This window comes from Melanotaenia boesemani, chromosome 6 (genome assembly GCF_017639745.1).
Source record: "Melanotaenia boesemani isolate fMelBoe1 chromosome 6, fMelBoe1.pri, whole genome shotgun sequence".
Lineage (NCBI taxonomy): Eukaryota > Metazoa > Chordata > Actinopteri > Atheriniformes > Melanotaeniidae > Melanotaenia > Melanotaenia boesemani.
The window spans coordinates 1,482,060-1,502,190 of record NC_055687.1 but is presented as its reverse complement, the minus strand read 5'-3'; the positions used below and the strand labels follow the sequence as shown (position 1 = coordinate 1,502,190).

At 42.2% G+C, this 20,131-nt stretch overlaps 1 protein-coding gene across 3 annotated transcripts in view; it reads right to left on the bottom strand.

The window, feature by feature from the left end:
- Positions 1 to 19,890, bottom strand: part of LOC121641522 (collagen alpha-6(VI) chain-like) — a 100,076-nt gene extending 80,186 nt beyond the window's left edge. For 2 of the 3 annotated variants that reach the window (XM_041987705.1, XM_041987706.1), the window contains exons 1-2: positions 19,863 to 19,885; positions 15,823 to 15,880 (exon numbers count right to left, since the gene is read on the bottom strand). The gene's annotated coding sequence lies outside the window, so the exon portion shown is untranslated. Of the gene's footprint in view, positions 1 to 15,822; positions 15,881 to 19,862 lie in introns of all 3 variants that reach the window. The other variant, XM_041987704.1, reaches the window with a different exon arrangement.
- Positions 19,891 to 20,131: the final 241 nt, after the last annotated feature.

Genomic DNA, 20,131 nt, shown 5'->3' with positions numbered 1-20,131 from the left:
CAGTATAAACCGGTCTGTAACAGCTTTTAATCCCAGTATAAACCAGACTGTAACATCTTTTAATCCCAGTATAAACCAGTCTGTAACAGTTTTTAATCCCAGTATAAACCAGTCTGTAGCAGCTTTTAATCCCAGTATAAACCAGTCTGTAACAGCTTTTAATCCCAGTATAAACCAGTGTGTAGCAGCTTTTAATCCCAGTATAAACCAGTCTGTAACAGCTTTTAATCCCAGTATAAACCAGTGTGTAGCATCTTTTAATCCCAGTATAAACCAGTGTGTAACAGCTTTTAATCCCAGTATAAACCAGTCTGTAGCAGCTTTTAATCCCAGTATAAACCAGTGTGTAGCAGCTTTTAATCCCAGTATAAACCAGTGTGTAGCAGCTTTTAATCCCAGTATAAACCAGTGTGTAGCAGCTTTTAATCCCAGTATAAACCAGTCTGTACCAGCTTTTAATCCCAGTATAAACCAGTCTGTACCAGCTTTTAATCCCAGTATGAACCAGTGTGTAGCAGCTGTCAGACTGGGAGGTAAAATGATGTAAAATGAATGTATGAATAGATGTAGCAGCATAAAGGTCGACCAGAAGAAGAAAGCAGAATTTATAACAGAACTTTGTAGAAATAACACACAGACCAACAGTGACCAAACCTTTTCTCATCTCATCGTTCTCTCAAGTTTTGGCTTTCAGGAGAAAAAATATTGTTATTGAAACAAACACACAACAGAAACTATTTCCATGTTTCCACTTTTTCCTCATTTCCAGTTATTCCTGCTACTATTTACCTGCTATCCTCACTAAACCAACTCCAGCTCAGCTGCTTTGTGGCGCCACCGTGCATCAGAAACGTCTTCTTGGCTTTATTCCAGCCATAGAGGAGCATTATTGTTCTTCTTTTCACACACACATAGAACTTTCTGCTCACTGGTTGATCTTTGGCTGCTCCTGATTGGACGTTACCGTCAATCTAAGCTCTCTGATTGGTGGAAAGGCTGACAGGAAGTGGCTTCATCATCATGTCCAGGTCTAAATAGAGGTCTCTTAGCAACATAGTAGTGATGGTGATGTTTTTATGGTGAAATGTGATAAATAATGCTGTTATCATGGATCATGGTGGATTTACCAGATAGAGTCTCTGAATAAAACTACATTTAAGGGCTGGATTGTAAAAGTCCTGCCTGGAAAACTTCCGTAGATCAGCTAAAAGGTAAAATATCCATCAGTTTAACCCACAGAGCTACACACTAATAATAGAAGAGAGAGACCTGCTGGAGGTTTAAGGGTTAATAATTTTCCAGATTTCTTTTTCCTGTTTCAGTGTTTATCTTAAATTTAACTTTGTGGGTCTTCTCCTCTTCCTCATTTCTGAACTGGTTTTCCTCCTGATGAAACATGGAGGAGGAGGCTTTCACTTGGTTTTCTTTTATGGGCATGGGTCCATGTGTGTATACATTAGTCAACATGAGTGGATGTGCCCACAAAGATGTTTCTAGCCTGCGTTTAATTAGCCTCCAGAAGGCTGGGGCCCGTGTGGACGGAGGGGGCCTCTAATGTGGAGAATGTGAAGTTGATCTCAACAGTGATTAAAATGAGGGTCACTGCATGGTGTAACCATCATCTCCATTTATGCTGTCAGAGCAGCTGGGGCCTCCTGGCTGCTCCAAGTGCATTTATTTAGTGAGTTCTGGTTCTGCTTCAGGTCTATGATGTTAAAGAACATGTTTAAGAATGAGGGGCCTCTTTGTTTAGAGGTCAGGTCCAAGTTGGAACCAAGCAGGATGGAGCAGAGAGAGCTGGAGAATCTGAAGCATTTCCTCCCTCTGATGACCTGATCACATTTCAGTTCAGATGCTCCTCTGGAGGTCAGACCCAGACCACATGCAGAGATCTGGTCCATCTGAAGGACCAGCTGCTGCAGGGTATCCCAAACGTTTCATCCTGGTCTCTGATACGATCTCAGTCACTGCTGAGGAATATAAACTAAAACAAAACAAACCAGTTTGATCTGGTTCTGCTCCGAGAAAACAACGCCGACCAAGATCAGGAAATATTCCAGCACCACTTAGAGGGCCACAAAAAGCTTTCAAGATTGTACCTGAGGCCCGCGGGGCTGCAGAAATTATTCATAGAAATATTTCTGTTATCTAAGAGAAGCTCAGTCATCGGCTGGAACACGTCTGACGGTTCACTCCACTTCTGGTTGTCATGACAAAGCTTTCATTAAAAATCCTCAGACCCCCTCATTTATTTATATAAAACATAAAAACGGCTGAGCTGAGCTGGAAGTGAAACACTTCAGACCCACCAGGAGGAAAATGTGCCCGGAGGCCCTGCGGCTCCGTGATTAGGGCCGACACTGGAAGAGGCAGGAATGACGGCGACCTCCACAGTCAAGCCCACATCTTGACAGCACATGTTCCTCCAGACGGTCGCCCGACCTTCTCCTGCTCCGTGGTTCCCAAGCCATGGACCCCCTGCCCTACCCCGTGCTGGAACTATGCTGGTTTTAAGCTTTCAAAAGTGAGATTCTCACCATAAATACTGTATTGTGACAGAGTCCTATCCTTCCACAAAGCCAAAGTTAAGTTGACTACATAGAGCCGAACTTCGTTCTCCTTAAAATAAGGACAATGTGTGCAGATTAGTCACAATGGCTCTAATGTTCAAAGCCTTAGGGACGCCCTGTGCTCTTTGGGGAGCCCCCTTGGGGGGGTCCCAGACCCCAGGTTGGGAACCACTAAGATAATCCATCGCAGATGGACGCAGCTTTTTACATCGCTGTGAAGAGCGACACCACCTTTCTCCACCCAAGAAAAGGGGACATTAAGAAGCTGTATCTGAAGATGATCCAGGTCAGAACGGGATGATAGAGGACCCGAGCAAAACAGGGCAAAGGCACCAAATACGTTTTTTAAAATGTTTTTATTTCTTTCTTTTCTTGTAAAGTTTGTGTTTAATACACTTGTTATTGCTTCCTGCGTCCCGCTGGGATGCTGTTAACTTTGAAATGTGTTTTTACATGAAATGTGATGAAGCCATCAACTTGCCTCACCTCAAACCCTTGATTAAAGCCTGATGGGAGGTAAAAATGGGAAAATTAGCTGAGGTCACAGGTATTTTCCCACAAGGAGGAAGGACCCAGACCGAGGAAGACGAGGCAGCAACTGGACAGATGTTTATTCTTAAAATAAACCAGAAGTGCAGAAATGGTGGGACTTAAACTAGAAAACTAACAAAGAGCCGAAACTCAGGTGAGAAGACACAACAGACGTAAACAGAGGTGATAAACTGGGATCTGGTCTTGAGCGAGAGAATTCAGGAGCAAACAGCTGCATCCAGATGTGCTAATCTACTGCTGCTGAACCTGCAGCTGATAGAAAGCTTACACAAACAGACTCTATGGAAACAACGTGAGCATGAACAAACCTTTTTAGGTCTAAAACAACAAATCTGCAGGAGAAACAACAGACTGAAGCTGAATCTTAAAAAATGTAAAAATAGTATGATCGGATGCATTTCATCCATCTTTCTGTCCACCTTCTTTTTTCCTCCGTTTCCGTCCATCCTCATGCTCTCCGTCTGCCTGCTGTCAGCATAAACCAGAGGATTCATAATCAGATTGTAACTGCATCTGGATGAAAGTTATGACATCACATCACAACATATTCAGGTAAATGCAGGTGTGATGTAATTTTCATCTCACCTGAATTTGGACTGATGGACTCCATTGATTCTGAACTGTTATTAAATCGAGAGCTCGGCTGAGTCTGTGGATGATTCCGATGAATTTCTGATAAAAAGGATCTGTGTGGTCTTTAAACGAATCCTGGTATCAGCTCAGATGTTTCTCTTCTCTAAGAAATCAGGAAGCAGCTTCTTCATTTTCTGTCCTCATTTATTTCTTTTCTTTTTTTTGGTAGCTGGGTTTTCTTTTCTTCCTGCCTCCTCCTGCTAGCTGATCGGTAGTGGTATCGATACTTTAGTGTCACTGTCTCCCCTAATCCCTGACAGACCCTGGGTAATTGGCAAAAAATTCTTAGGTAAATAACAGTGGTAAAAAAAACCCAACTGAGGCCGCAGATGAGCCCATCGCTCAGCCCTCTACAGTTCACCTACCGGTGTTGGCGGGATGGTGAGAATCACTTTTTATGGTTTCTCCAGTGCATTCAACACCATCCAGCCTCTGCATCTGGGTGACAAGGCCAGTGGTGAGTGGTGTGGGAGCTCCACAGCGGGACTGGGCTGGCTCCCTTCCCCCTACCATACCTGCAGAAGTTCTCTGATGACCCTGCAGTAGTGGGGGGGTATAAATGGTGGGCGGGAGGGGAAGTTCAGGCAGGGGGTGGATGTTTTCCTGCTGCAACACACCTAACTCTATTAATGGTTTAATAGCAGATTTATGCAGGGCTTGTCATTTAATCTGAATCAGGTGTGTTGCAGCAGGGAAACATCAAATAGCTGCAGGATGTTGGGCCTTGAGGACCCGGGCTGGGGATCACTGGATTAAACCATTCTGTAATGTTTTAAAAAGGTGAACAGGGTCTCTGGAACATTATTGTTAATAAAAAGATCAGAGCTAATTGAAGCTAACTGGGACTAACTGGAGCTGGATTTTATAAAACTTCTGATTTGACTGATTTTAGTCCCACTCCTGTGTGAGGAGAAAACAGCAAAAAACTGAACCTGAAAATCTGAGAACAAACCAGGGAAACAACAAGCAGAAATCTGACATGAACTGAGTCCTGTCAAATTTCCCATCGTGTGAGGAATGAAAGTAAACAAACACAAGAAACGATGAATGCAGTAATCACTGTCTCCCATTCGTTTACTGGCTTTAAAACAAATCTCCCATTAGTGGGACAATAAACTTTTCACACAGCTGATGTGCCCCGAGATATCTTCAGAGACCAGAACCAGATCCAGGATCAGTCTGCTGGGAGTCCACACTGAGCTGCAAACTAAACACCACACACTCTGAACTCCTTCAACCTCAGCTGCTTTCTGTAACGTCCCTGTCAAACACCAAGGACACCCCTCGCCGGGCCCCTGGTGATGTGGCTCTAGTTCCCTCCACAGGGACACACAGTGTTTGAAGGGCAGATGTTTAGTCTCAGCTCAGCTAAACATGGGCTGTATGTGTAGAGCTGAATGTGTGATAGGAATCAGCCGGCTCTGCTCTCAGAACCTGCTGCCAACGGCCTGGTCTGGCCCAGCCTGGCATAGTACAGCCCCGCCTGGTTCTGCCGCATGGTGGAGGTTGGAGCTGTAACCAGGAGAAGTGAACATCATCTTCTTGTTGAATGTGTTGAAACAGATGTGAGTCATCAGTGAGCAGCAGGACCAGAACAAAGCTGGTGTTTCTGACGAATGTAGACGAGCTAAAAACATCTGGGCCTGAATCCCTAAAGATTCTTAGTGCAGAGAGTGGCTCTTAGCAGCAAAAAATCGTGATGTTTTCTTAGAAATTCCCCTAAAAGTGAAGGGTGGATGATTCCTAAGGAATCCTAGTTCTTCAGAGAGCTCCTAAGATGAGATCCGTTAGGAGCAGGGAAGAGGATTTTTAAGAGTTCCCTTAGAACAGAACAGCAGACAGAAGAGGCAGGAGAGAGATTCTCCAAACACTGGATGACAGTGAATTAATTAAACGTTACAGTCTGGATAGGACAGGAATCATATTTGTGGTTTTTCATGAAATAAACCTCACAAACCACTTTTATGTTCATTGACCAACTGATCCAGGAGCAAACACTGTTCCTCTGTCCAGCTGGTTTCCTTCTTTGCTCCTCCACCGCTGTTCTCTGGTCTACACTGCTTCTTATAGGCCGGTTACCGTCACAGACAGCGATGGAAGCTGAGCCATTTTATCCTCGTTAATACAAAATGAGATGAAATGTTCAGAGTTGAAAGCTGAACAATTACCAGCATGGCAAATAAATGTAAGCTAATAAATAGAACTATCAGCATGTGGATACTGTGCAAGTGGGTCTGAGTTTCTACATTTTCTGTAGAATAATTGTAAAGTATAGCTTACTATTCATTTAACAGATTTTCTTTTTATGTAAAATATTATTTATAACTACACAGTTTTAATATAGACTCTATGGTTAAGTTAATGATTTGATGTGCATTCTATGCCTGTTATCACCAAAGGTTTACCTAGCTTTTAGGATCAACCAATCACAACTTTTGAAATGATGATTCTTACCTAGCAACGAGGTCGACAACACCTCCTCAACAAGACAGGAGTTTCTGTCCATTCCTTGCTCAGAGTTCTCTGAAAATCTTCTAGAATCACTCTTAAGCTTTGACTCCTTGCTGGGAATTTTTAGGCTAAGTTAGGAGCTCTCTGAGAGGCTTCTCCCAGACCTTCAATGGTCCACCACAACCAGGAAACACCATAAGTCCAAAACCTGTTTTAGACCAAATCTACGTAGAAACATTAGACTCAGTTACAGATGTGCAACACATCATTTCTGCTCGGTAAACCCATCTGCATGGTCTCCACCACTCACACTGCATCAGCCAGGTCCTTAAATTTTCCTCAAAATCAAATAATTTTGTGGCAAAAAAATTAGTTGATAGAAAAAGTTAATTCAACAAGAAACCTTAAAATTTGAACAAAGTTGTTTCCTCTGGGAAACAAAAATATCCCTAAAAACTCGACACAAAATCCTAAAACCCTGCATCTTATATGACAATCAAAGAAAATCCATTTTTTTTATAGATAAAATGACTAAAAATTAGAATTTGGTCTCTTACATAAGTTAATTTTAAGGATTGACACCTTAATCTGACATTAATAAATCAGAAAAGAAAGAAATTTAAAAAAGTCCTAATTGAAATAGAACTGAAAGTGATTCTGTCTGAAACAAAGACTCTGAAACATCCTGTGTTTTAGTTTTTAACCAGCTTTATGGAATATTTATCAATGATCCCACGGACCAACCAGATCAACATCTATGATGAACATGAGGAGTGTTCATGTGATTTTACTAGTGGTGGGACTTTTAAGCATTAATGATGATTAATTAATTACAAATAAAATTAATGCATTTAATTGCAGTTTGCGTTCCAAACGAAGTGGAACATTTTTCAGTGCATGGTTTCCTGGTTCACCTATTACAGTAATGCACACATCAGGGCTCGGCTAACAGCGTTACTTAGCTACTATGGTAGCTAAGTCCCCACTCTATTTTTTACACATTTCTAATGTTTGAAAATTAACACAAATATTTGTGATAACTGTAAAATTGTGATTCCTAAAGTGCTATGCTGCAGCCTGAAAATAAATGTAGAGGGTGTACAAGTCATCTTTAAAAAATGAGGCAGATAGGCACCACTGGGATTTCTTACGCAAGATCTCACTGGTTGTTCTGGCTCAGAGTGAGCTGGGATATCTGATTAATATAAAGATAAGCAAAGATTATATTCTAAAGCAAATCAAGTTTAATTGGATTTATATTGTTTTTGTACAATATAAGACTAATATATATTTCTACTTGCTTTAAGTTCCCTTTTCGTAGTGACCTCTCTCGACCTTTCAGGGGAGGAAAAACAAGCCAAAACTCTGCTGACTGGAAATGCTTGAGAATTGGCTGCAGGACCTCTGGGTTTGACCAGATCTGAAATGTCAAGATAAATCAGCCCATTTCTGCTGCTGCAGCAGATCCGGGCTGAAGCTCAGGGATGACTTGGTCTTCCTCCACGTCAGAAACACCATCAGGCTTTGAATATGTTTGTCTCTTCTTCAGCTTCAGCTTGTTTTATTTCACCTCCACAGGGAAGGTGAGAAAAGATGGAAACATAGCAGGAATTCACAACATGAATGTTTTCTGTTTTTTTGAGGGTCAGTTCAACTCTTTTTTATTAAATTATACAAATGATCGCTTTTAATAATTAAATCATAAATTTATAAGGATAACAAACTTAATTTATTGAAAATATCCTCCAAGATTAATGACATATTTTTCATTTTCCTGCTGCTGATTTTTCCCAACTTGTTAAGAGTTCAGAAGTCTGGATCCCACAAACTAATTTGTTCTGTAGACGGCAGATAAAAAGTGAGGAGGCGGGAGAAAGCTCTATGTTTTTAATGTGATAAGAAGGGAGTAACTGTGTTTGGATTTGTTTAGTCTGGACTGCGTAACCCTGAGGAATTCAGGCTTTGAAATGCCTTTATGATCTAAAATGTCCACATTTTCATTCTCTTCTTCCCTCTAAAGCTTGTTTGTTGGTCTATCCTCATCATTAAATCCTGACTAGGTGGAGGAAACATAAAAGTAAAAAGAATTTCTTAGCAACAGGAAATAAGGAACCTTAAAAAAGCCAAAAGGACCCAGAAACTAAAATATTTCTCCAGCAGAAGAAAGGGCAGGAACAGATAAAGCACTCAGACCTTAACCAAGCCATGGGGTCACTCACCTGAGAAAAACCTCAAAAGGCCCAAAAGCCTACCCAGTTACCAACGCCATGCCAACACTTTTACGTAAACTTCAATTTGATATCACTATTTATTTCCATCATCAGGATCGATAATGATGTTTTTGTACATATGTATTTTTGCACTGATGGATTGGACATCATCACACTGTTGATTACAATAAAAGTCCACCAACCAAAGCGCGAAATGCCCATTCTATCATCCCAACAAGAAAAACCACTCACAAAAATATTAACAGATGCAATTTTCACTAGTGCATAAGACATACTACCCTTGTGTATCAGTTTGTCCATAATTGAAAAAAAAACAAAAAAAAAAAAACACCGCCAACAGCTCTAAAACCATCTAACAGCTCTAACATCCTCTAACAGTTCTAACATCCGCTAACAGTTCTAACATCCGCTAACAGTTCTAACATCCGCTAACAGCTCTAACATCCTCTAACAGTTCTAACATCCGCTAACAGCTCTAACATCCGCTAACAGCTCTAACATCCTCTAACAGTTCTAACATCCGCTAACAGCTCTAACATCCGCTAACAGCTCGAACATCCGCTAACAGCTCTAACATCCGCTAACAGTTCTAACATCCGCTAACAGTTCTAACATCCGCTAACAGCTCTAACATCCTCTAACAGTTCTAACATCCGCTAACAGCTCTAACATCCGCTAACAGCTCGAACATCCGCTAATAGCTCTAACATCCTCTCACAGTTCTAACATCCGCTAACAGTTCTAACATCCGCTAACAGTTCTAACATCCGCTAACAGCTCTAACATCCTCTAACAGTTCTAACATCCGCTAACAGCTCTAACATCCGCTAACAGCTCGAACATCCGCTAATAGCTCTAACATCCTCTAACAGTTCTAACATCCGCTAACAGTTCTAACATCCGCTAACAGCTCTAACATCCGCTAACAGTTCTAACATCCGCTAACAGCTCTAACATCCTCTAACAGTTCTAACATCCGCTAACAGTTCTAACATCCGCTAACAGCTCTAACATCCTCTAACAGTTCTAACATCCGCTAACAGTTCTAACATCCGCTAACAGCTCGAACATCCGCTAACAGCTCTAACATCCTCTAACAGCTCTAAAACGGCTAACAGCTCTAACATCTACTAACAGCTCTAACATCCACTAACAGTTCTAACATCCACTAACAGTTCTAACATCCGCTAACAGCTCGAACATCCGCTAATAGCTCTAACATCCGCTAACAGCTCTAACATCCGCTAACAGTTCTAACATCTGCTAACAGCTCTAACATCCGCTAACAGCTCTAACATCCTCTAACAGCTCTAACATCTACTAACAGCTCTAACATCCGCTAACAGTTCTAACATCCGCTAACAGCTCGAACATCCGCTAATAGCTCGAACATCCGCTAACAGCTCTAACATCCTCTAATAGCTCTAACATCCTCTAACAGCTCTAACATCCACTAACAGTTCTAACATCCGCTAACAGCTCGAACATCCGCTAATAGCTCTAACATGCGCTAACAGCTCTAACATCCGCTAACAGCTCTAACATCCTCTAACAGCTCTAACATCCTCTAACAGCTCTAACATGGCTAACAGCTCTAACATCCTCTAACAGCTCTAACATCTACTAACAGCTCTAACATCTACTAACAGTTCTAACATCCGCTAACAGCTCGAACATCCGCTAATAGCTCTAACATGCGCTAACAGCTCTAACATCCGCTAACAGCTCTAACATCCTCTAACAGCTCTAACATCCTCTAACAGCTCTAACATGGCTAACAGCTCTAACATCTACTAACAGCTCTAACATCCACTAACAGTTCTAACATCCACTAACAGCTCTAACATCCTCTAACAGCTCTAACATCCTCTAACAGCTCTAACATCTACTAACAGCTCTAACATGGCTAACAGCTCTAACATCCTCTAACAGCTCTAACATCTTCTAACAGCTCTAACATCTTCTAACAGCTCTAACATGGCTAACAGCTCTAACATCCGCTAACAGCTCTAACATCCTCTAACAGCTCTAACATCTGCTAACAACTCTAACATCCGCTAAGAGCTCTAACATCTTCTAACAGCTCTAACATCCTCTAACAGCTCTAACATCCTCTAACAGCTCGAACATCCGCTAACAGCTCGAACATCCGCTAACAGCTCGAACATCCACTAACAGCTCTAACATGGCTAACAGCTCTAACATCCGCTAACAGCTCTAACATCCGCTAACAGCTTGAACATCCTCTAACAGCTCTAACATCCCCTAACAGCTCTAACATCCGCTAACAGCTCTAACATGCACCAATGGCTCCAAAACCATCTAACAGCGCTAACATCCTCTAACAGCTCTAACATCCACTAACAGCACTAACACAGCGAACAGCTCTAACATCCAATAACAACTCTAACATCCACTAACAGCTCTAATATCATCTAATAGCTCTAACTTCCTCACACTTCATTTGAAGCTGAGAACAAGAGGTCTTTAAAACCATCTCTGTGACAATAGCATCCTCATTCATAAACTGGTGGCAACTGCTACAGATGGGGCACCTGCAAGGTGCGGTCTGCACTGGTTTTATAACACTGTCGTAATGATGATTCTCACCATGAGCAGTGCGGTGTGTACCTGGATAAACTGTGAGCAGAGTTCAGTCGATGTTTGAGTGAATTAGATGGAAGATGTTGCTGCATTTGTCTCAAACCCTGTACTAACCCAGCAGGTATGTTAGTATAGAGGAGGTAGCGTCCGGATTCCAGCAGGTGCGTTAGTATAGAGGAGGTAGCATCCAGATTCCAGCAGGTATGTTAGTATAGAAGAGGTAACGTCCAGATTCCAGCAGGTGTGTTAGTATAGAGGAGGTAGCGTCCAGATTCCAGCAGGTGTGTTAGTATAGAGGAGGTAACGTCCAGATTCCAGCAGGTGTGTTAGTATAGAGGAGGTAGCGCCCAGATTCCAGCAGGTATGTTAGTATAGAGGAGGTAACGTCCAGATTCCAGCAGGTGTGTTAGTATAGAGGAGGTAACGTCCAGATTCCAGCAGGTGTGTTAGTATAGAGGAGGTAGCGTCCAGATTCCAGCAGGTGTGTTATTATAGAGGAGGTAGCGTCCAGATTCCAGCAGGTGCGTTAGTATAGAGGAGGTAGCGTCCAGATTCCAGCAGGTGCGTTAGTATAGAGGAGGTAGCGTCCAGATTCCAGCAGGTGCGTTAGTATAGAGGAGGTAGCGTCCAGATTCCAGCAGGTGCGTTAGTATAGAGGAGGTAACGTCCAGATTCCAGCAGGTATGTTAGTATAGAGGAGGTAACGTCCAGATTCCAGCAGGTATGTTAGTATAGAGGAGGTAGCGTCCAGATTCCAGCAGGTATGTTAGTATAGAGGAGGTAGCGTCCAGATTCCAGCAGGTGTGTTAGTATAGAGGAGGTAGCGTCCAGATTCCAGCAGGTGTGTTAGTATAGAGGAGGTAACGTCCAGATTCCAGCAGGTATGTTAGTATAGAGGAGGTAACGTCCAGATTCCAGCAGGTGTTAGTATAGAGGAGGTAACGTCCAGATTCCAGCAGGTGTGTTAGTATAGAGGAGGTAACGTCCAGATTCCAGCAGGTATGTTAGTATAGAGGAGGTAACGTCCAGATTCCAGCAGGTATGTTAGTATAGAGGAGGTAGCGTCCAGATTCCAGCAGGTATGTTAGTATAGAGGAGGTAGCGTCCAGATTCCAGCAGGTGTGTTAGTATAGAGGAGGTAGCGTCCAGATTCCAGCAGGTGTTAGTATAGAGGAGGTAACGTCCAGATTCCAGCAGGTGTGTTAGTATAGAGGAGGTAGCGTCCAGATTCCAGCAGGTATGTTAGTATAGAGGAGGTAGCGTCCAGATTCCAGCAGGTGTGTTAGTATAGAGGAGGTAACGTCCAGATTCCAGCAGGTATGTTAGTATAGAGGAGGTAGCGTCCAGATTCCAGCAGGTATGTTAGTATAGAGGAGGTAGCGTCCAGATTCCAGCAGGTGTGTTAGTATAGAGGAGGTAGCGTCCAGATTCCAGCAGGTGTTAGTATAGAGGAGGTAACGTCCAGATTCCAGCAGGTGTGTTAGTATAGAGGAGGTAACGTCCAGATTCCAGCAGGTGTGTTAGTATAGAGGAGGTAGCGTCCAGATTCCAGCAGGTGCGTTGATATAGCGGAGGTAACGTCCAGATTCCAGCAGGTATGTTAGTGTAGAGGAGGTAGCGTCCAGATTCCCGCAGGTATGTTAGTGTAGAGGAGGTAGCGTCCAGATTCCAGCAGGTGTGTTAGTATAGAGGAGGTAGCGTCCAGATTCCAGCAGGTGTGTTAGTATAGAGGAGGTAGCGTCCAGATTCCAGCAGGTGTGTTAGTATAGAGGAGGTAACGTCCAGATTCCAGCAGGTGTGTTAGTATAGAGGAGGTAGCGTCCAGATTCCAGCAGGTGCGTTAATATAGAGGAGGTAACGTCCAGATTCCAGCAGGTATTTTCTTTGCCGTGTGGAACTGACAGTGTTCAGTCACAGCATCATGTGGATTATAGGACGAAGACTGAATCGGTTTCGCCTTGTGATAGATCAGTAACGATGCATCAAACACCGAACTGCTCTCACCTCACAGTTCATTTGCTACACACAACATTAAATGGGTAGTTTTTATGATCAGTGTTTTCTTTATTAATAATTTCCTCAGATGGGAAGCAGGTCACATGTTTCTGTGTTTTTGTTACAATGATAAGAAAAGTTTAGGAATATAATTAATGATGTGATATTATTGACCAAACAGTGATAGCCTCCCTATAATGGTGTTCCAGTTGTTGTTCACATCTGTTTGAAAGCTGGACCGAAGTGTTTGATGCTTGATAATTACAATTAGCCTGAATAAAAAGCCTCAACCTGTGAGCATGATGTGGCCAGTCTTTCACTCACTTCAGTAGGGTCACCCCATGGATGTATTATAGAACTGGATAACGGACTGAACAATGGCGGCACGCCGATTTTTCCCAGTGGCCACTCGTGGTACTGCAACAAAAAATCCCATGGGGCCCAAAAAGCATTTTTCCCATAGGCCACAATGGTAAAAGACACGGCTGTAAAACTGTTGACAGGACGTCTTCAGCTTTAAACACAGCTAATTACTAATCTTTCTATTCAATATTTTTAATTCATGGACATTTAATCCGTCAATTATTTTTCAAAAGGCCATAAAAGCCACAGAAAAGTCTGTATTTCTCCGGTGACGTCACGGCTGTGCACATGCACTGCCGAAGCGCGGTCATGCTGTGTCGGGAGCGAGGAGGACGGCTGTTGACTTCAATATGATGGGAAAGCTGTTCGTAAAAGTTAAGTTAAAGTTAAGTTTCTTTTTTCTGATATCGAGTAACTTAATACATTTGTATTCTTAATGTTTGATATTACATGCATGATAGTTCCTGTTTTTAAACGTATTGTGACCTAAATCCTAATTAGCTCTAGGTTGTAGTTACGACCACCTGTTTAAACCACCTGATAGTGCGTTTTACTGGTTTATTTTATGTAAAGAGAGATTCAGCCCATGAATAGATCGGGGAAAGTGAGGGTGGCTTTTTTTTTTATTTGTTAATTTCTTATATTTTGGTTCACATTAGTTCACTTTTTGTTAAGTAGTTTAATCACACTGTTCACCCAGAGGGCAATAGGATTTTTTTTAATTAAAATATTTTGTCTTATGAGCTGCTATTCTATTTTCGTTAGTTCAAATAAAATATGAATAACAGTCTTGACGCATCGCTGTCAGTGATATTTTGTTATACATATACAGTTAAATATTTTGGGAGTGTTGAGCCATTTCATGACAGCGACACAATGTCGCCAAGTTAGGTAAAATAGCCTACAAAACCATTTTCAATCCCTAACGGAAATCACGATACATAAAATACATAACTACATAATAAATATAGAATGGTGATAACCCAAGTGGCCTAGTTTTCCTTAACATAGTCCTCAGTTTAAACAAAGTTTTTTTTTCTTTGTCAATTAAAAAACTGCAGCATTTAACAAAGTGGAATCCGGCAAAACACAAGAAAGGAACATTTGAAGAGACGCAATTGATAATCTTGGTGTCATCCAGGGAATAGCAGAAAAATAAAGAGAATATGCATGGGTAGCACAATGAAATAATGCATTAACAAGGACTTCTAACATTTATTACAAAAGACGTGCCTGAAATTATTCATGAATAAAGGTAGGAATTGTAAGTCATCGTGAAAATTTGACACGGGATTATACAAATATACAATATAGACTGACTTATATTGGGCTATTACGAATCCCATATAGAAATTCATCAGATTAAAACAAACCATCATTTTAACAATTACTACACAACTTTTTCCACGTATATTATATCATTACTTTACATCGAGGTCCGATCGTGTGCCGTAGAAAATCATCATCTGAGTTTGTACAGCTCTCATACTGCAGATTAATGTCGTGACCGCGCGTCGCTGGATCAGGTCACTGGGCTGCGCATTGCTCGTTCACAGTGACGTGAAGCATGATGGGAGGTGACACTACTGCGCATGCTCTATGGGCCCAATATGCGGAAGTAACCCGGAAGCCTGAGAACTTTTTCGGCGTATGCGCTGGGTGAGCAACTTCCATAGAAATGAATGGGCCGCCATTTTCAGTCCGTTATCCAGTTCTATAATACATCCATGGGTCACCCGTGCTGAGGTAAGAGATCGCCGATTTACATGATCAAATGCTTTTAGCAGCATCAGTAAAACTGTGGATTTATGCTGATTACACTAATCTAAAACCTCCTTTAACACGTTTAAATGAAAACCCAGGCTGGTTGAGTTCAAGACCAAATGTTCAGTATTAGATTATATAGATTAGATAATAATAATATTTAGATAGAAATAATCAGTTTTTATCACTAATACTTGTTTTACTAGCTTTATCTTGTATAATAGACACTAACCTAACAGACTAGTATGAGACTAAATGCCACGAACATGAACCTAGTGAAACAAATGACAAGCAGTGGACAAAGTTTTCTTCAGAAATCTTATTAATATCACATGAATTATGTCCTTAAGGCACAATAAACTCTACATCATAAACTCCAACTAAACAAACACATCAGAAATGATCATTTGTTTATTTTTTTAATAATGTACACTAACAAGGAGGCACTTCCTTTACAGCTGATAATGTTTCCGAGTCATGTCCTCTGAAGCTCGCTGTGGTCATAAGGAGACGAGATGGGCCTCAGAGGAGATTAAAGCGTCTGCACTGACCACTTCATCCAGATTTTATGAAGCAGTGAAAAACTGGCAGTAAAATCCAGGAGTTGGGAAGAGAAACCAAACCACTGAGAGTCTGAGTGAGAGAAGAGCTGATCCTACCTGACACAGGTACGACCACGTCTGGCTCAGGAGCACTTCAGCGGAGACTCAGAGGATCCTGAAGAAGAACCAACAAAACAAAGATAAACAATCTGACGTGAACTGGGGGAAGTGTTTATCAGAAACGTGAAGAAACTCTCCTTTCAGGACAGATTGTGTCCATCTCTGGGTGGAAGCCGTCTGAGTGTGTTTGTACTAATCCATCAGCAACAGTGTACACAACACGACTTCCTGCTCTGAGACAAACATCCAGCCTGAGAGCAGAATAAACAGGAAACACCCATCATGCCGTCCAGTCAGCTGAGTGTCTGTGTGGTCTGTGCTTTACATCTACATACGATTACAGCCAGGTGTAAACCATCCAGCACACACACATTAAACAAAGCTAGCTGCATGACCTCCACAGCTGATAGCAGGAGAGGAACTCAGTTCATCATCTGCTCAAAGATCAGATGATTCACAGCTGGGAACTCCGAGCACGAAGCCAGCAGATTGAAGACTGTGACTAACAGGCAAAAATGAACAGTGACATGTTTACATGGAGGTGAGCTCCTGGAGCTGGACTCATCCAGTCTGGACTCATCCAGTCTGGACTCATCCAGTCTGCCCACTGCAGCGTCACAGGTCACATGACTTCACTTTGTCTCTGAACCCAAATATTTAGAAAAATATAACTTTTGTAGCTATAAGTGGGAAAAAACGTCTTTAAAAATGTCTTTAATTTTCAGCCCTATGAGTTTCTTTTGTTTAAAGAACAGTAGTTCTACCCAACCAGTACTCCCAACTACTGTTCTGGACTGGGAATATTTGCTTTCCTTTCATTTCTGATGACAACATTCTATTTTTCGGCAAATCTAAATCAGATTGAAGTTTTCTCTTAGCTCATGGTAAATTTCCCAGATGAACACAGGCGCATCCTGTGGGACGTACTGTGGTCAGTCATCCTTATGGTCAGTACATGGGCTATAACAAAATAGACGAGTGACATTTTTCATTCAAAATTCCCTTCGTGTTTGAGAGTTCATGTCTCACATTCTTCCTCTGTTATTTAAATATTCAGTCTCCAATTTCTTTTCATGTAAATTCTTTACTCCCTCCATCAGTGTTTGACAGAAAGCAGAGCGATCCCCATCATCTTTCTTTGGAAAGTCTCCACTTTAACTCTGATCATTTAATATTTCACCCAGTTCTCAGTATGCAGTATTAACTCTTCCTCTCATAGAATTAGTTCCTCCTCTCCTGAAATCAGCTGTTCATCTCCTGGAATCAGCTCTTCCTTTCCTGGAAGTTAAAGCTGTTATGAAGATAAAGTGCATAATCTCTTATGCACTTTACAGGATGTCCATTTAAGATATTTAATTTAATCCGTGACCTGCTACATCCTGAAACACTCCAGATCCTAACGGGGACGTCTGATTGGTTCCTGACTCCCTGCTAATGATGGTGCATAGAAATGTAAACTCTGACCAAACAAGGCCTTCTGCTCTCACATCTACAACATGCACAGGACTTGCAGCAGATCTGTGATGTACACACAGGAGATTAAAAATGTAAACACTTCATGAGAAAACCTGAACAGAGCTAAGCGCTGCTCTTCCTCCATTATTCTGTCCGTTCTGGTAAATAGAGCAAACTGTCTGGACCTGCAGGGTCTGCTGGAGAAAACCCAACAGCTACAGAGAAGCTCGGTTCACAGATTTACTCCAGGTTACCTCATCCTGGTTAACTCCTGGTTAACTCATTCTGAATTACCACTTGTTACCTCACCCTGATTTTAATATCCTTATCCTATAAATGATAGAGAACAAAAACTATAACTTTTCTACTGAGGGACTAATAAAGTTTTTTTTATTCTCATTACAAAGTTAAGAAAATGAAATTAGCTCTTCCTCTCCTGGAAGACCTCAGTGACCACCAAAGCTGCGGTGTTCGTTATGGACAATCCATGACGAGCACAGAAGTCCAACAACAAAACACCCCTCGGATTCAGATCAGGGGGGCCGTTCCTCCCAATCACGCCCCTCCAGGTCTCACTGTCATTGTCCACCAGCAGAGTGTGGGAGTCCCTGGAAGCAGTGCTCTCCAACACCCCATTTAAGGGCCCCAGAAAGGGTGGATGCTCTAAACAGTTATTTGTTGTGAATGCACAAACAACAGTCAGGACCCATCCCCCCACCTGAAGGCGGAGGGAGGCTACCCTTTTGTAGACCGGGGTAAACCCCAACGTACAGGCGCTAAGTCGGGGGGCAATGAACATGCCCACACCTGCTCGGCGCCTCTCACCGGGAGCAACTCCAGAATGGAAGAGGGTCCAGCCCCTCTCAAGGACAGAGGTTCTAGAGCCCAAGCCATGCGTCGAGGTGAGTCCAACTATATCTAGCCAGAACCGCTCAACCTCGAGCACCAGCTCAGGCTCCTTCCCCACCAGAGAGGTGACGTTCCACGTCCCCACAGCTAGCTTCTGCAGCCGAGGATCAGCCTTTGCCCACAATTAATTTATTTAATTTTCATAAATTTACTTTTAAAGCTACTTTCTAGTACAATCATGGGTGATAGGGGTGGTATTTTTGCAAATCATCCACTTCAATAAATATTTTATATATTCTGATATATATACACACACACATTGTTAGAAACAACAACATTGTGGAACACGTCTGTGCAAGTAAAATATTTTCTGTGGAGGAAAAATACATCAAATATTTTCTATATTGTTTCAATGTGAAACTAAAATCAGCTGATTAGTTCATAATATTTTTATAAGTCACAAGATGAGTGACTGAATTCTGTTTGTTAACCCCTTAATACCAGGACTTATTTACAATTATATAAAAGCAAAAGTAAAGAACATTTTATATATGTATATATATATATATATATATATATATATATATATATATATATATATATATATATGAACCTGTCCGGCATGATGACAGCAGATGGTCTGGCTGCCGAGTTGTTCTGAACACATTTACTCTGCCGAGAGGAACCTCTGGATCTGGGGCTCCCCTTGAATCCAAAATATGATTTTTTCTTCTTATTTTAAAGACCTGCAAACTATCTATAGGGGCCTCTGTTAGAGGAAAACCTGAAAAAAACATCAACAATGTTCTCAGCAGTAGGGGTGAGTCATGCAAATGCAACCGTGCCCCATCCAAGGATTAGAGGCAGACCGAGACGGCCCCAAGCCCCAGGCAACCACAGAGACCAGAACCGAGACAGCCCACTGCAGAGACCAGAACCGAGTCAGCCCACTGCCGCAGCCAGAGCTCCCCCACCAGGGAGTGCCCCAGGGGACCCGGAGCAGCAGTCCACCAACCCCACCAGTCACCGGCCCTGGTGCATGAGGCAGGAACAGAACCCAGGACCCCACAAGCCTGAGGCCCACACACCACCCTGGAAAGGCCCGGCCTGACACCCGGGAAGGCAGGGCCAGTCCAGGCAGCCGCCACTGCGGGACAGTGCTATTCATTTATAAATTTACACTAAAATGATATTTACTGGTTCATCTTCACCCCAAACAGCCAGAAGAAATGTAAAAAAACAAGCCAAACCAAAGCTTGGGATCATGCTGAGCTCTAGATGATGTAGGGCTGGTTCCTCTCGGATCATCCAGATGAAAATGATCCCTTAAAATAACTCCATCAGTCTGTCTGATACAGGTCTGTTTGATTTAACTTGCAAATTCTCAGCATTTGAATAAGATTCTGTGAAAGTTTCAAAGAGTTTTAGTTGCAACCAACATATGTGACACAAAGATAACAGACCTGCACCTTTAAAACATGCACCAATATGCATCATTTACTGGCTGTGTTTCAAGCTCCATCAACATTTTACCCCCCTTTCTACCAAAAAAAGGGGAACAATGTGTTAAATGGCATGTTTTAACAACCCTACATACACTGAACAACCCTGAAGCTGATTAACGGATCCAGTTGGCCTGACTCCAGACAGAACTAGCTGCAGTCTTCATGCATCTCAGTATCTAAGGTTTGCTGATCAGCTTTTCAGTCATGCATCAGAAGGAAGACACTTACAGATCAGCTGCTCTGCGTCCCAGTCCTCCAAACACAAGTCCCACGACCATGTAGACGCTGCCTTGTTTCTGCAGGAAACTCCCCCCAGGCTGTTCTCTCCACCCACATCTCCACCCTCTGCTGCATGAAACCAGTCACAAATGCAACTCAAAACCAGATTGTTCACCTCACACAGTTTAAAACTCAATAACTGGTGGTGACGTTTCAGCAGGAGACAGAAATTCATCCAGTTTACATTAAGAATTTCTAAAGAACCAAACCTACAGAAT